The sequence below is a fragment of the Chrysochloris asiatica genome, unplaced genomic scaffold (assembly GCF_000296735.1).
Source record: "Chrysochloris asiatica unplaced genomic scaffold, ChrAsi1.0 scaffold00174, whole genome shotgun sequence".
Lineage (NCBI taxonomy): Eukaryota > Metazoa > Chordata > Mammalia > Afrosoricida > Chrysochloridae > Chrysochloris > Chrysochloris asiatica.
In genome coordinates this window covers 1166516-1179733 of record NW_006408692.1, presented here as the reverse complement: position 1 = coordinate 1179733, position 13218 = coordinate 1166516, and the positions used below count along the sequence as shown (strand labels likewise).

At 41.8% G+C, this 13218-nt stretch overlaps 1 protein-coding gene and 1 pseudogene across 1 annotated transcript in view; one reads left to right on the top strand and one right to left on the bottom strand.

Moving 5' to 3' along the window:
• Positions 1-13218, bottom strand: part of CRADD (CASP2 and RIPK1 domain containing adaptor with death domain) — a 284056-nt gene that overhangs the window by 39042 nt on the left and 231796 nt on the right. The window lies entirely within an intron of this gene.
• LOC102841526 lies at positions 8623-8971 on the top strand (annotated as a pseudogene).

Below are 13218 nucleotides of genomic sequence, written 5' to 3'. Positions count from 1 at the left end.
GACCCAAACCATGGTATTTTCAATAACCTCATATGCATGTGAAAGCTGGACAGTGAATAAGGAAGATCATAGAAGAATTGATGCCTTTGAGTTGTAGTGTTGGAGGAGAATATTGAAAGTGCCATGGACTGCCAAAAGAACCAAGAGATCTGTTTTGGAAGAAGTGCAGCCAGAGTGCTCCTTAGAGGCCAAGATGGCTAAACTTCGTTTCTCATACTTTGGACATATTGTCAGGAGGGAGCAGTCACTGGAGAAGGATATCATGTTTGGTAAGGTGGAGGGTCAGAGAGAAAGAGGAAGATCTCCAACGAGATGGATTGGCCAAGTGGCAGCATCGATAGACTTAAGCGTGGCAACAGTAGTGAGGCTGGCCCAGGATCGGACAGTGTTGTGTTCTGCTGTACATAGGTTGCTATGAGTTGGTACCAACTCGATGGCACCTAACAACAACAACATAGGTTAAAACATTTGCAACCATTGTTTTGCAAAGATTTTCTTAGCAATGTCACCAAACACATGATCCATGAAAGAACAAACTGACACACTAAAATTTAAAACTGCTGCTCTTTGAAAACTAGTGTTTAAGAGAAGGAAAAGACAAGCTACAGACTGGAAGGAAATATTTCCAAACCTTATAAAAAGAGTCCTGGTAGCACAATGGTTAAGTGCTTGGCCACAAACCAAAAAGCTTTAAGGGAGAAACCCTGGAAATTTACACTGGTAAAGATCACAGTCTAGGAAACCCTATCAGGCAGTTCTACTCTGTCTTATGGGTTCTCTATGAGTCCAAATCAACTTTATGGCACCCAACAATAACAACATATGTTCTGAATGACATGTAGGTATAGAAGAAATACAACTGGAATACTTCTTAGAATGGAGGATGGAGTTGGTAGTCAGACTAGCCTGGCCCTGGTACAACAAAAGGCACATACACCAATGGAACAGAATTGAGCACCCAGAAGCAAATCCAGCCACCCATGAACAGCTGGTCTTTGAAAAGGGGTCAAAACTCATTAAATGCAGAAAGGATAATTTAATAAATGTTGGTGACAAAACTCAGTATGCATTTGCAGAAAAATGAAATAGGGCCCTTATCTCACATCATATACAGAAACAAACTCAAGACAGAGAGCAAAGACCTACTATAAAACCTAGAACTCTAAAGGTCATCAATGACAAAGTAGGGACAAACTCAGGGGCTCTAATTGATGGCATACATACACTATCAAACATGCCTGAAAACACACAAACGGGAGAATACAAACTAGATGACTGGGACTTCCTATAAACTAGATACTTGCATCAAAAGATTTCACCAAAAAAGTAAAAAGAGAATACACAGACTGGGAAAAAAATTTGGCAATGACGTACTAGACAAGGGACTAATTTCTAAAATTTATAGAAAACTTTAACACCTCAACAAAGAAAAAGATAAATAATGCAATTAAAAAATGGACAGAGGATATGAACAGGCACTTCACCAAAAAAGACATACAGAAGGCCAACATATGAAGAAATGCTCACAACCACTAGCCATTGTTGTTGTTGTTGTTGTTAAGTGCCATCGAGTCAGTTTCAACTCATAGCAACCCTGTAGAGGGTTTCCAAGGAACGGCTCATGAGCTTAAACCGCTGACCTTGCAGTTCAAACTGACTTTGCAATCCAGCGCATTAGTCCACAGCACCACACCAGGACTCCTAAATTAATAGCTAAGTTCAAATATCAGGAAAAAAACACTGGTAAGGTTGTGGAGAGACTGGAACCTCAGACATTGTTGGTGGAACTATAAAATGGTGTAATCACTATAGAAAATGGTATGGTGCTTTCTCAAAAAGTTAGAAATACAAATACCATATCACCCAGCAATCCCTCTACTTGGTACATTGTTGTTGTTGTTGTGATGTGCCATGGAGTCGCTTCCGACTCATAGCGACTCTGTACAGGGTTTCCGAGGCTGTAAATCTTTACGGGAGTAGAAAGTCTCATCTTTCTCCCATGGAACAGCTGGTAGTTTCAAACTGCTGACCTTGCGGCTCGCAGTCCGATTCGTAACCACTACGCTACCAGAGCTCCTTACTTGGTATATATCCTATGAAAATAAGAGCCATAACATGAATAGATAGGTATACGAACACACAAATTTCATTGCAGCACTGTTCAGAATCACAAAAAATGGAATTAATCTAAATGCCGATCAATGGAAGGACAGATCAACAAAATGTGCTCCATAAACACAGTAGAGTCCTATGAAGCATTAGTGAATAATGAGTACTCTACTAGAACCTCACAACATGAATGAACCTGGAGGATATTGTGCTGAGTGATATTACTCAATCACAAAAGGACAAATATTGTATGAATCCACTATTGCCAAAAGTGAAGAAAAAAGAGGTTTTTCACACTAAAATAAACATTCTTTGATAGTTACCAAAGGTGGGAAGACAGGGCACAGATGATATGGCTACAGCAGACATATAATAACTTATGGGAAGGCAGTATATAGTAAGAGTCAGGTCAGCAAAAAATGATGGAGGAGGAGAAGATACCAGGTGGAAGGCAAGAGTTAAAGGTAAATAGTTACATACAGAATCCTGCAATCGTAGTGATCTAAGAGTAGATGCCTACATAGACATGAAACTGAATGGGTATGGGAGTACACCCATGAACATACATAGGTTTGATAATGGCTATTTGTATGTGGGTATTTACCTTTTCTCAATGATATCCATGAATGTGGTGGATGCACAGTTGCAAAATATGCAAAGTTATAAAATCTTCTTAACCAAACACCATGATTTTCTGGGCCCGAGAGCTCTGGACCATAGTCTTGAAGACACCAAGATCAACTGGAATAACAAAGTCCACAAAGACAATGTTCTACAAACTACTCTGGTCAGCAGCAACTACAATCTTAAAGGGCTTGTGAACAACCATCTAAAGTACAACTATTGGTGTCTCCACGTCTGGAGGAAAGAAGATACACAGAAACAATGAGCCCAAACAACGAACAGACCACATGAGCATCAGTCTCCACAACCCTGAGACCAGAAGAACTAGATGGTACCTGGATACCACCATCAATTGATCTAAAATGGATCTCATTAGATGGTCCTGTATAGAGTGGAAGAAAAATGTTAAAATCAAAGTCATAAAAAAAGACCAGAGTTCCTGGTCAGATAGAGACTGGTGGAACCCCCAAAGACATGGTCTGTCATCACCCAATAAGTCTGGAAATGAGCTCATCCTGAGGCTCAATTTTCAGTCAAACAATAGACAGGGGACAATAATATGAGGGAGGTAGGCACACTTTCGAATAGTCAACCATTTGAGATCAAAAGGGCAAAATTAGGAGAAACAGAAACAGGAAACACAGGAAGGAAGTGAGACAAGTGATGTTTCATTGTGGGAATTGCAATCAATGAGATGAAATACAATCATGCATGAATTGTTGAATGGAAAACTGATCTGCTTTGTAAACCTTTACCCAAATCATAATAAAAGTTAAAAGAGGAGCAGGAGAGGATGGAGAGACTCTGGCTTGCTTACTTTGGATACATCATCAAGAAAGGCCAATTGCTAGAAAAGGACATCATATTTGGTAAAGGAACAGGTCAGCAAAAATGAGAGAACCCTTCAATAAGATGGACCGACACAACAGCCCCAACAATGGACTTAAACATACTGATAATCGTGAAGATGCCACAGGAGCCGGCAACATTTTCTTCTGTGATATACAAGGTCGCCATCAGTCTGAAAATTAAACTAACACATAATGGCAGAAAGAAGATCAGTGTTTGCCTGAAGATGGGGGTAACAGAAGGAAGAAATTACAAAGGGGCATGAGGACACCTTGGGGGTGGTAGGTATGTTCGTCACCATAACTGGAGTGATTCATTATGTTAGGGCTATGTTGTTGTTGTTGTTGAGTGCTGTCATAGAGACCCTCAATAGGGTTTCTGAGGATCACCTGGTGGGGTTGAACTGCCAGCCTTGTGGTTAGTAGTTCAGTGGTTAGCTTATCCTATGGTGTCACTGGTGTCCTGGTGTGGCGCTGTGGGCTAATGTGTCAGACTGCAAAGTCATTTAAACTGCAAGGTTGGTGGGTCAAGCTCACCAGATGCTCCTTGGAAACCCCATACAGGGTCACTATGGGTCGTAATTGACTTGACAGCACTTCACAATAACAACAGCATGGTGCCACTATAAGATCCCTTATGGCTATATACACACATTAAAATGTATCAGACTCTACCATTATAGTATGTATATTTTCTTAAGTCATTTAAATCTGATGAAACAAATAAAACTGTCCCCTTCTCATTCCCTGACCCGTGTAATTGTGTTAATAAGCCCTCTGTCCTAGACTCCCCCATAGTGTTGTAGGTTGGCCCAGTTGCTGTCTTTATAACTATGTATGGTTTCCATTTAGTTATTAGGTCAAACAATATGAAAATGCCAATGTTCTATCATTTCTGGTCTAAAAATGGCAGTTTCATGTGGTTCCATCTAAATGTTTGCTGGCCAACTGTACCTGACAGTGAGCTCTCTCGAGTCCAGGGAGGATCTGGCATGGTGATGTTTGCTGAGTGAGTGTGCTGCCCCTTGAAAACCCTCTTCTCTTCAGCTGTCCCTTCTCTGTTGGGTCATCACCAAGCAGCTGAGGAACTAGTTCCCTGGCCCTGCTTCCACATCCTAAACACTTTCATCCATTTAAAACACCTCAAAACCCTGTACTGTGAAACCTCCTTTTTGCATAGCTTTAAAACTTCCCATTTGAAAACTATATTTCAAAGCCACAGAAATTTACCCCAAGGCTGCTGGAAGCAGCGGGTGTAGCTTTCAGAGCGCAAAAAGTGTCAAACATTTAAAATGACTATAAATCAAAGTAAAATTCTGATTCCTGACATCTCTCAGAGGAAAAATTCCACAGGCTACAGTACTCCAATATCGTGAGCTTTGGCGCCAGCCCTGGCTGCTTCTCCCTTAGAACAACAAAAAGAATATTGCCAACTTGAAACGGCGGTTTTGTTATATAATGCAGCTAATCTCACAGACTCTTCCCTCTGGGATTTAACCCAACTTTCCCAATGGTCTGATTTTATTTAGCATTGATAGTTTTATTCATTTCTTATTAAAGAGACATCCCCACAAAATTGGTTATTCTTTCAGTCTTGGCTTGAGAAGGAAGCATATCTGAATTTAAAATCTGTGTAACAGATGGCCCTCCATTACAAAGTTTATCTCTGGCTTCAGAAGTTGCTGTACAGCAGGGGTGGGGAACGTCCATTCTGCAGGTCACATAAGGCACGTGAAATCATGTGGTTTGGTCCTGCCAAGGCAACCACAGTTCCAGCCATCACATTGTTGTTGTTATTGTTAAGTGCCACTGAGTCGGTTATGACCCATAGCGACCCTGTATAGGGTTTCCAAGGAGCAGCTGGTGAGCTTGAACCGCCAACTTTATGGTTCAAGCCGACTTTACAGCCCAGTGCATTAACCCACAGCTCCACATCAGGACTCCAGCCACCATATTAGGGGTGAATTAATTACATATCTGACCAAATATAGTAGGCTAATTTTTAAGAATAACTTTGTATGGCCTGTGAATAATGTTATAAATTGTAGCAGAAAAAAGGTTCCCACCCCTGTTAGAGAGGCAGATGTCAAGAATTTTATTAAGTTTCTGGCTTTCAGGTTTTCATGAAGACAGCTTAGCCCTTCCATTCAGGGACTTTACCGATAGTAACAGAAAATAAAAGCACAGTATTTGTCAAATGTGGGTAATATATTTGGCTTTTTGTTCATTCTCTTTTGGACAGTTATTAATGGGAACAACAGTAGCATCAGGAAGATGGGAAACACTGGGCAAGGGATGCGAAGCTGACATGCATTTCCTTCTCTGGGTGGGGCTGAAAACAGTGAAGGGGGTGACATGTTAGGGAGAGAGGATAAGCACCTATTGTCCTTTGGTTCCAGTAACTCATTCTTCTATTAGGAAGGGGTTGGAAAAGAGCTGCAATGAATAGGCTCTTATGACCTGCGAGGATTACTCCTCTTGCTAGCTCCTATATTTCTCTTTGTAGATACTGAGTGGATAAAAGACCAGAAACAAGGTAAGTCATTTTCTTCTTCACTGTATGACTGATAAGAGGCAGGTGCCAAACTTATAGTTTCTAACACCACAACTTCTGGTTTCAGAGTTCTGATATGATGTGTTCCCTCCAAGTACTGCAAAACAAGAAGACAAAGGAAGCATCTTTATTCTTCAAACCATCATGAGAAAAGGATTACCAAGGACAAGGACTTTGAATGTACAAGAATCTTTAACAGGAAACGGCCATCCAAATGACAATAATAGGTTTCTATTTAACTGGAGAATTGATCGATATTCCAAGTTTTTCTTCAGTTCCCCCAGTTTAAGAAATAATGAGTGTGTTCTTCTCTTTTGGTTTTCAAGCTTCAGGTCTTTGTACATTTCATTATAGTATTTGACTTTGTCTCCTTTATCTGACCTTTGAAATGTTCTATTCAGCTCTTATACACTCATTTCTTCCATTTGCTTTAACAACTTTGCTGGAGGGCAAGTTTCAGTATCTCTTCTGACATCCATTTTGGCCTTAACCTTCTTTCTTGTCTTCTTAATGGCATTTTTTTTTCCTGTATAATGTTCTTGATGTCATCCCACAACTCTTCTGGTCTAAGTTCATTAGTGTCTAACGCCTCAAATAGGTTCTTGAGATGATCTCTAAATTCAGGTGGGATATGTTCAAATCCACCAGCTGCTCCTCAGTAATTCTATCAGGGTTGCTATGAGTTGGAACCAACTTATAGGCACTTAACAACAACTTATCTTACTCTGTTAGAATACAAGATCCTTGAAGACAGAGACTTAATGCTGTTCTGTTTCCCTATGTTGCCTCAGCATTTCGATCACTAATTAGATGAATGTTACCAAATCTCTGGGAGAAGAAGGGGCTAAGATGACTGAGCAATCATTTCATGCTAATGCAAACATAACTCCCCACATTGTACAGATGCACAGAGACACCTGCTACTTGACTGAGCCTGGAACCAGTGCAGAAAGAAAGTGTCTGTATAGAAGAGTGCTTCCTTAATTCATTGTACAGTTTGAAGATCCCTAAGGAAGACAGCTCTAGTCCAATAGTTTTCAGGTTACGGGTACTTTTAACAAATAATGTCACCATCAACAACAACAAAAAGCTTATTTCCATGATAGCTTTAAAACAAGCTTCATGTAGATGTACTCCGTAGGTGGGGCAAACAGTTAACACATTCAGCTACTAATAGAAAGTTCGGAGGTTCCAATCCACCCAGAAGGGTCTTGGAAGAAAGATCTGGCATCTATTCCCAAAACATCAGCCACTGAAACCCCGATGGAACAGAGTTCCACTCCGACACACACAGGGTCACCATAAGTCAGAATCTAGTCCATGACAACTGATTTAATGCCTCTCTAACTAAAAAGATAAGGAACTCTGATAGTATAGTGGTTACAAATCGGGCTGCGGACCACAAGGTCAGCAGTTCGAAACTACCAGCTGTTCCGCAGGAGAAAAATGAGGCTTTCTGCTCCCGTAATGATTTACAGCCTTGGAAACCCTGTACAGGGTCACTGTGAGTTGGAACCGACTCCACGGCGTGTAACAACAACAACTAAAAGATAATATGAATATTAAATTAGAAAACAAAAAAAGGGGGGAAGAGTAGGTCCAAAGAGACGTCTCCTGTATTAGCAAACTCTCTCCCTCCATGGCACCCATCACTTTACTGAGTTGTAGTGTGCCTTCTGTCAGTGTTTAGTCAGTCATGTTGTATGCACAGCAGAGACTCTCCCCTCTTACAGGAGACAGACAACACTCCGTCATTCAACACTTTGGTAAATGAATTTGATGACTTCCCAGAGTGAGTGTCCCCAGTAATACCACTCAGCTTCAGCTGTGATAAGTCATTGCAAAGTATTCTTCATGTTAATACAACAGTTCCATAATTCATCTGAACTCCGACAAAGGTACTCTTCAAAGTCGTTTTTTAAAAAAATCTTTCTACGGCAGCAAAGCACGTCTTTAAAAGAGAAAGAAAAACAAAACAACCAATCTCAGGCAATATTCTTTTAGCCTACTTTATTGGCAGCCTTTTGTGTGTTCCAAAGTGCATAGAAGCCACTTTTATGGTTAGAAAATTGAAGTGCTATCAAACCTAGGAAATTATAGGGATGAAAGCAAAACAGATAATCTACATATGCTCCATCTGCTTTTGGTTTTATGCTTTGCACCAACAGTTACTGGAAGCATTTGAAAGTACGCTGAGATACTGAAAATGAGAAGCAGGGTGTGTCATCCAGCCACCCGGAGCTGAGAGCAGAGCCATCATACAGCCTGAACCCAAACTCATAAACTTCAAGAAAGGTTTCCAGAAAACAGCAATGCAAGGTTGTCATGGACTGATTTGTGGCCCTCCAATTTTGTATCAATGTGCCCAGATCATGATTCTCAGTAGCTTGGCAGTCAGGTAATGATCTCCCTGCACCCCCATGATGTAATTTGGGTGACATTAAAAGCGGATTAGGGGAAGCAGTGGCCAGATGGGACCCTGCAGCTATGAGCAGGGAGCCGGGGCTGATATCCTTAGCGCCCCCTCCCAGGGAGGTCGAACCGGGCAGTGGGGTCCACATCATGGTAGAGTACCGTGAAACCTGTGGCTTTGAGGTGACCTACCTGGAGCTGGCGAGTGCAGTGAAGGAACAGTATCCAGGCATCGAGATTGAGTCGCACCTGGGGGGGAACAGGGGCCTTTGAGATCAAGAGCAATGGACAGCTGATCTTTTCCAAGCTAGAGAACGGGGGCTTTCCTTATAAGAAAGCTCTCATGGATGCTATCCACAGAGCCAGTAATGGAGAGCCTTTAGAAACGATCACCAACAGCCATCCTCCCTGGACACCATCCTAGGGTCCAAGTCTTGGTCTCTCTGTGATCTAATTGGGGCTCCCCCTCTGCCTCTTCCCTCACTGGTGCCCTGGCCTCCACTTTGTACCTTGAAGGTACAGGGGAGGAACAGAAGATTCTGTGGTCTTGGAGATGGAAGAGACCCTCCTTATGAACATTTCAACAGACATCTTAGACCCTCTTCCCAGGATCAGTGGTGATATGAGCTTATTCCCCAGACCCAGTATTTCTCAGATTGCAGATTGAATTGATCCATCTTCAACCTAGGTAACTAACGTCAGCTACTGGCAATAGCGTTGTGGTTACGAATCGGGCTGCGAACCGCAAGGTCAGCAGTTCGAAACTATCAGATGTTCCATCTGATATAGGGAGAAAGATGAGGCTTTCTGCTCCTATAAAGATTTACAGCCTCGGAAACCCTGTACAGGGTCGCTATGAGTCGGAAACGACTCCACAGCACATAACAACAACAACAACAACAAACAAACATACAAACAAAAATGGGGTAGATCAGGTTGGGATGCAACACCCTTACTAAGACCACAGCCCTGATTCATGTAAGGGAGTTTCCTTGGGATGTAGTCTGTATCACTTTTTATCTTACAAGAATAATGGAAGAGAGAAGAGAGCAGACAAGGAGGGGACCTCAGTGCCACCAAGAAAGAAGTGCCCATAATGGCACACGTCCTTTGGACCTGGGGTCTCTGCACTGAGAACCTGCTAGACCCATGGAGTTCTCCAGGGGATGCCAGGCCCACAGATACTGAAAGGAGACTGGAGCTTCCTCCTAAACTGTGAGCCAACAGAGAGAGAACTGACACCCGACTTCACAGTTAGCCTCCTTAATAGAGAGAAGCAATTTGCATTTGTTAAAGCCACTGACTGGCCACAGCACTAGATAGCTAAGAGAATGGTCTGACCAATAAACACACAATACACACCACGCTGGAGTCAGTGTTTGGATCAGTTCACTGGGGAAAGGCCATCTCTTTCATGATTTTGCTAGTTTGGGTCACTGTGTTCTCCATAACTCAGCATTTTTACTACAGAAAGCAGTTGCTCCCAAGAGATTTCAACTCTGGACTTTCTGCTTTTTGATAATTCCCCTGACTTCAGCAACTGGGTTTTTACAATAGGAGTGCCTTATAGTACAGTCTCTTTCAATCTCTCTATTCCAACAGCCTTACTTCTTCTACTCTAAACTAAATTCTCACTCTGCACCCCTCCATCCACTCCTTACTTCTAGATTCTCCCTACACTCTCAACACAATCATTATCTCCACTTTCTGCATGAACAGGCAAGAAAAAAGACCTCATGCTTAAAATAACAAAAGTAGGAAATGAAGGTAGTAATAGATTCATACTTCAAATGAGTAAAATCGATGTTTGAACTGAAAAGGTATCACAAGTGAACATTCTTTAGGTGAAAGAACTTGGTGGAAGAGAATTCATAAAAGAAAAAAGCTTTCTATACCTTTTAATGAAACAGATGAATGGAAGTACAGAAGTCCTGGTGTAGCACTGTGGGTTAATGCACTGGACAGCAAGGTCTGCTTGAATCCCAAGGTCAGAGGTTCAAGGTCACCAGCTGCCACTGGGAAACCCTATACAGGTTCGCTATGATTCAGAACTGACTTGATGGCACTAAAAACAACAATGAAAGTACATTGTTGTTAGAAGTAATTTTAGTCTAAAATTTTTTAATATATGGGGGGAGGGTTTGCTGTTTTTTTGTTTGTTTGTTTGGGTCTAAGTGTAGGGAGTAAGGGGAATGGTATTAGTTATTGATCCATTACTTGCCCTTTTGATATATCCTTTTAGGGGGATGCAAAAATATGATGCACCAAGCATTCTTCCCACAGTCCTTTTTTCTCAACTGGGTTCAGTAATCCATTGCAATGGCCACACAGAACTCAGACACCATACTCATGATTACTGGGTCTATTAGGGAAGTTATCAGGTTACAATTCATGGTCAGAAGTGCTCAGGGCACCGTTGTTCCAGTCAGCTGAAGACAAATGCACACAGAACACACCCACACCTACAGGACACATCATTTCACCATAAGCCTCATCCTGAAGGCACTTGGCTCTAGCCCTGTGAATCTGCAAACCTCACTGCCCCACTTAAGTGCCTAGAGGCACCCCGCTGTACAAGCCAAGCTTCCTGCCCACAGTCACTCAGCTTTACTTGCTCCCTGGCCTGGGAAGTCCACTGCTCTGCCTCATGCTCTGGTTTTTGGTTCAGCTGCTACTGCTCTTTGCCACTCCTCTGCTGTCACAAATTTTCTGTCTCTGGTCAAGGAGATTCAATGTGCAGGTTTCTTGGGGTCCAAAGGATGTGTTCCACTCTTGGCTTTGATGTTAGTGAGATCCCCCTCCTTCATTTTAAACCCATACTAGAGTTTCAAGTTTTTGCAATTACAAGGAACTATGTTATCATACACAGCTGACTCATGGCATCCCATTAGTGTCTTCTCCAACCTTCTCTTACTCAGATCCAGCAAGACAGAAATATTGTTTGATTACAGACTATGGCTAGAAGAGACATTAGATAATTCAGTACACCACAAGGGGAAATAGATAAAGTATCTTGGGATTCTAGAAAAAACACCAGTGTAACCCTGTTTTTAAATGAGTACATTTTATTTGCATAAAGCATCATGTTCATTCCCAAACCAGTCTCACTGACACTGCATCAGCTCTGATCCACCAAACAGAGCAGAGCAAAGCTGCCCAGAGATTCTCCAAGGCTATACATCTCTAAGGAAACAAATTACTACATCTTTCTCCCACTGAGTGGCTGAGGATTCTAACCACTAACCTTTGGGTTGGCAACCAAGTGCTTTAACCACTGTGCCATCAGGGCACACTTTCCTATTCATTAGTTTACTAGTATAAGAGATGACAACTCATGAAATCATAAATTTGATTTCTACTTTTGAGGAATTAATTACTCAGAGGTCTGGAAGAGATCATTTGATTTCTATATCTATGTCTACCTAAATCTTCTTCATTGACTTAATCATAAGAGGCTATTAATATCTGCAGAAATTCTTATATATACTTGAATACAGATTTAAAAAAATATATCATTATTAAACATTTCTAGACTCTAATGGGCTACAAAAAGGGAAATCATCCAACAGGGACACAGTCCCATGGTTTCCCTTTGGGAATCTGTCCTTCCTCAGACTGTGTGCCTTTCTACAGCCTATGAAGAAGGAGGCCCGCATTGCCAGAAGGAAGAGCTTTAGAGCTGCTCCTAACTCGGAGCAATCTTTCAACCTCATGGAAGGATTCACTGAAGCACAAAAAGGGTTCTGTGTGCAGGAGGACCGGGCAGTTGTCAAGGCGGATTTCCTTGCGATCTGATGAAGCCTTCATCTCTACAGACCACAGGAAGACTTCTTTTCAATCTGAGTCAAGACTTAAGGTTGTTTTTCATTCCAATTCCTCTTGATGGGTCAAAGCCATTGTTTGCCAAGGTAAACGGCCAATTTCCCTTTTTGTCTGTCCACTGTAATTGTCAGGGAGTGGCCATGTGGTAGGGGCACTGAGCCCAGAGATTTGCTCTCATCTTTTTCCTGCCACTGACTCATTGCTGTCTACATCTTGATTTCCATATCCATGGAAAGGTGGGCACCAGGCTGCCTCATCACCTTCTTGTAGCACCACAAGAAGACTGTGCCACTGTCAAAAACTGCCCAGATCTTTACGTTGCCATTTTCAATTCTTCTCATTCCCTTTCTTATTTTGGCTACAGTTTCATCTGTAGATACCACCTTGGCCTGCCAGATTATATGTTCTAATTTTCATGTGGCCACATGAAGTCAAAAAGTATCTCTACTGGGTTTTCAGTACATATATGCATGGGTTTATTCTAATGAAATCACGTTTAAACACATCTCTGTGATCAATGGATGGCTTCAGACAAGTTTTCTCAGTAATGCAGTTATGTTAGTCTCATTAGTAGTGGTGATGGTGGTGAGCTGTCAAGTCGGTTCTGACTCATAGGGACCCTTTACAGGGTTTCTGAGCAGTGAGTTTGAACTGCCGACCTTGCAGTTCTAACAGATCTTGTGGTCCAGTGCTAATTCTACAGTGCCACACCAGGGCTCCACTAGAGTGCCTTCAAAAATAAGGTGAAATCAAAACAGTAGCTTCCAACAGTATCTGCTGGGCCAGTTAAATTTAAGACAGAATCATGATTGTTCTTTAGAATTCCAAAGAAATAATCTTTTTTTTTTT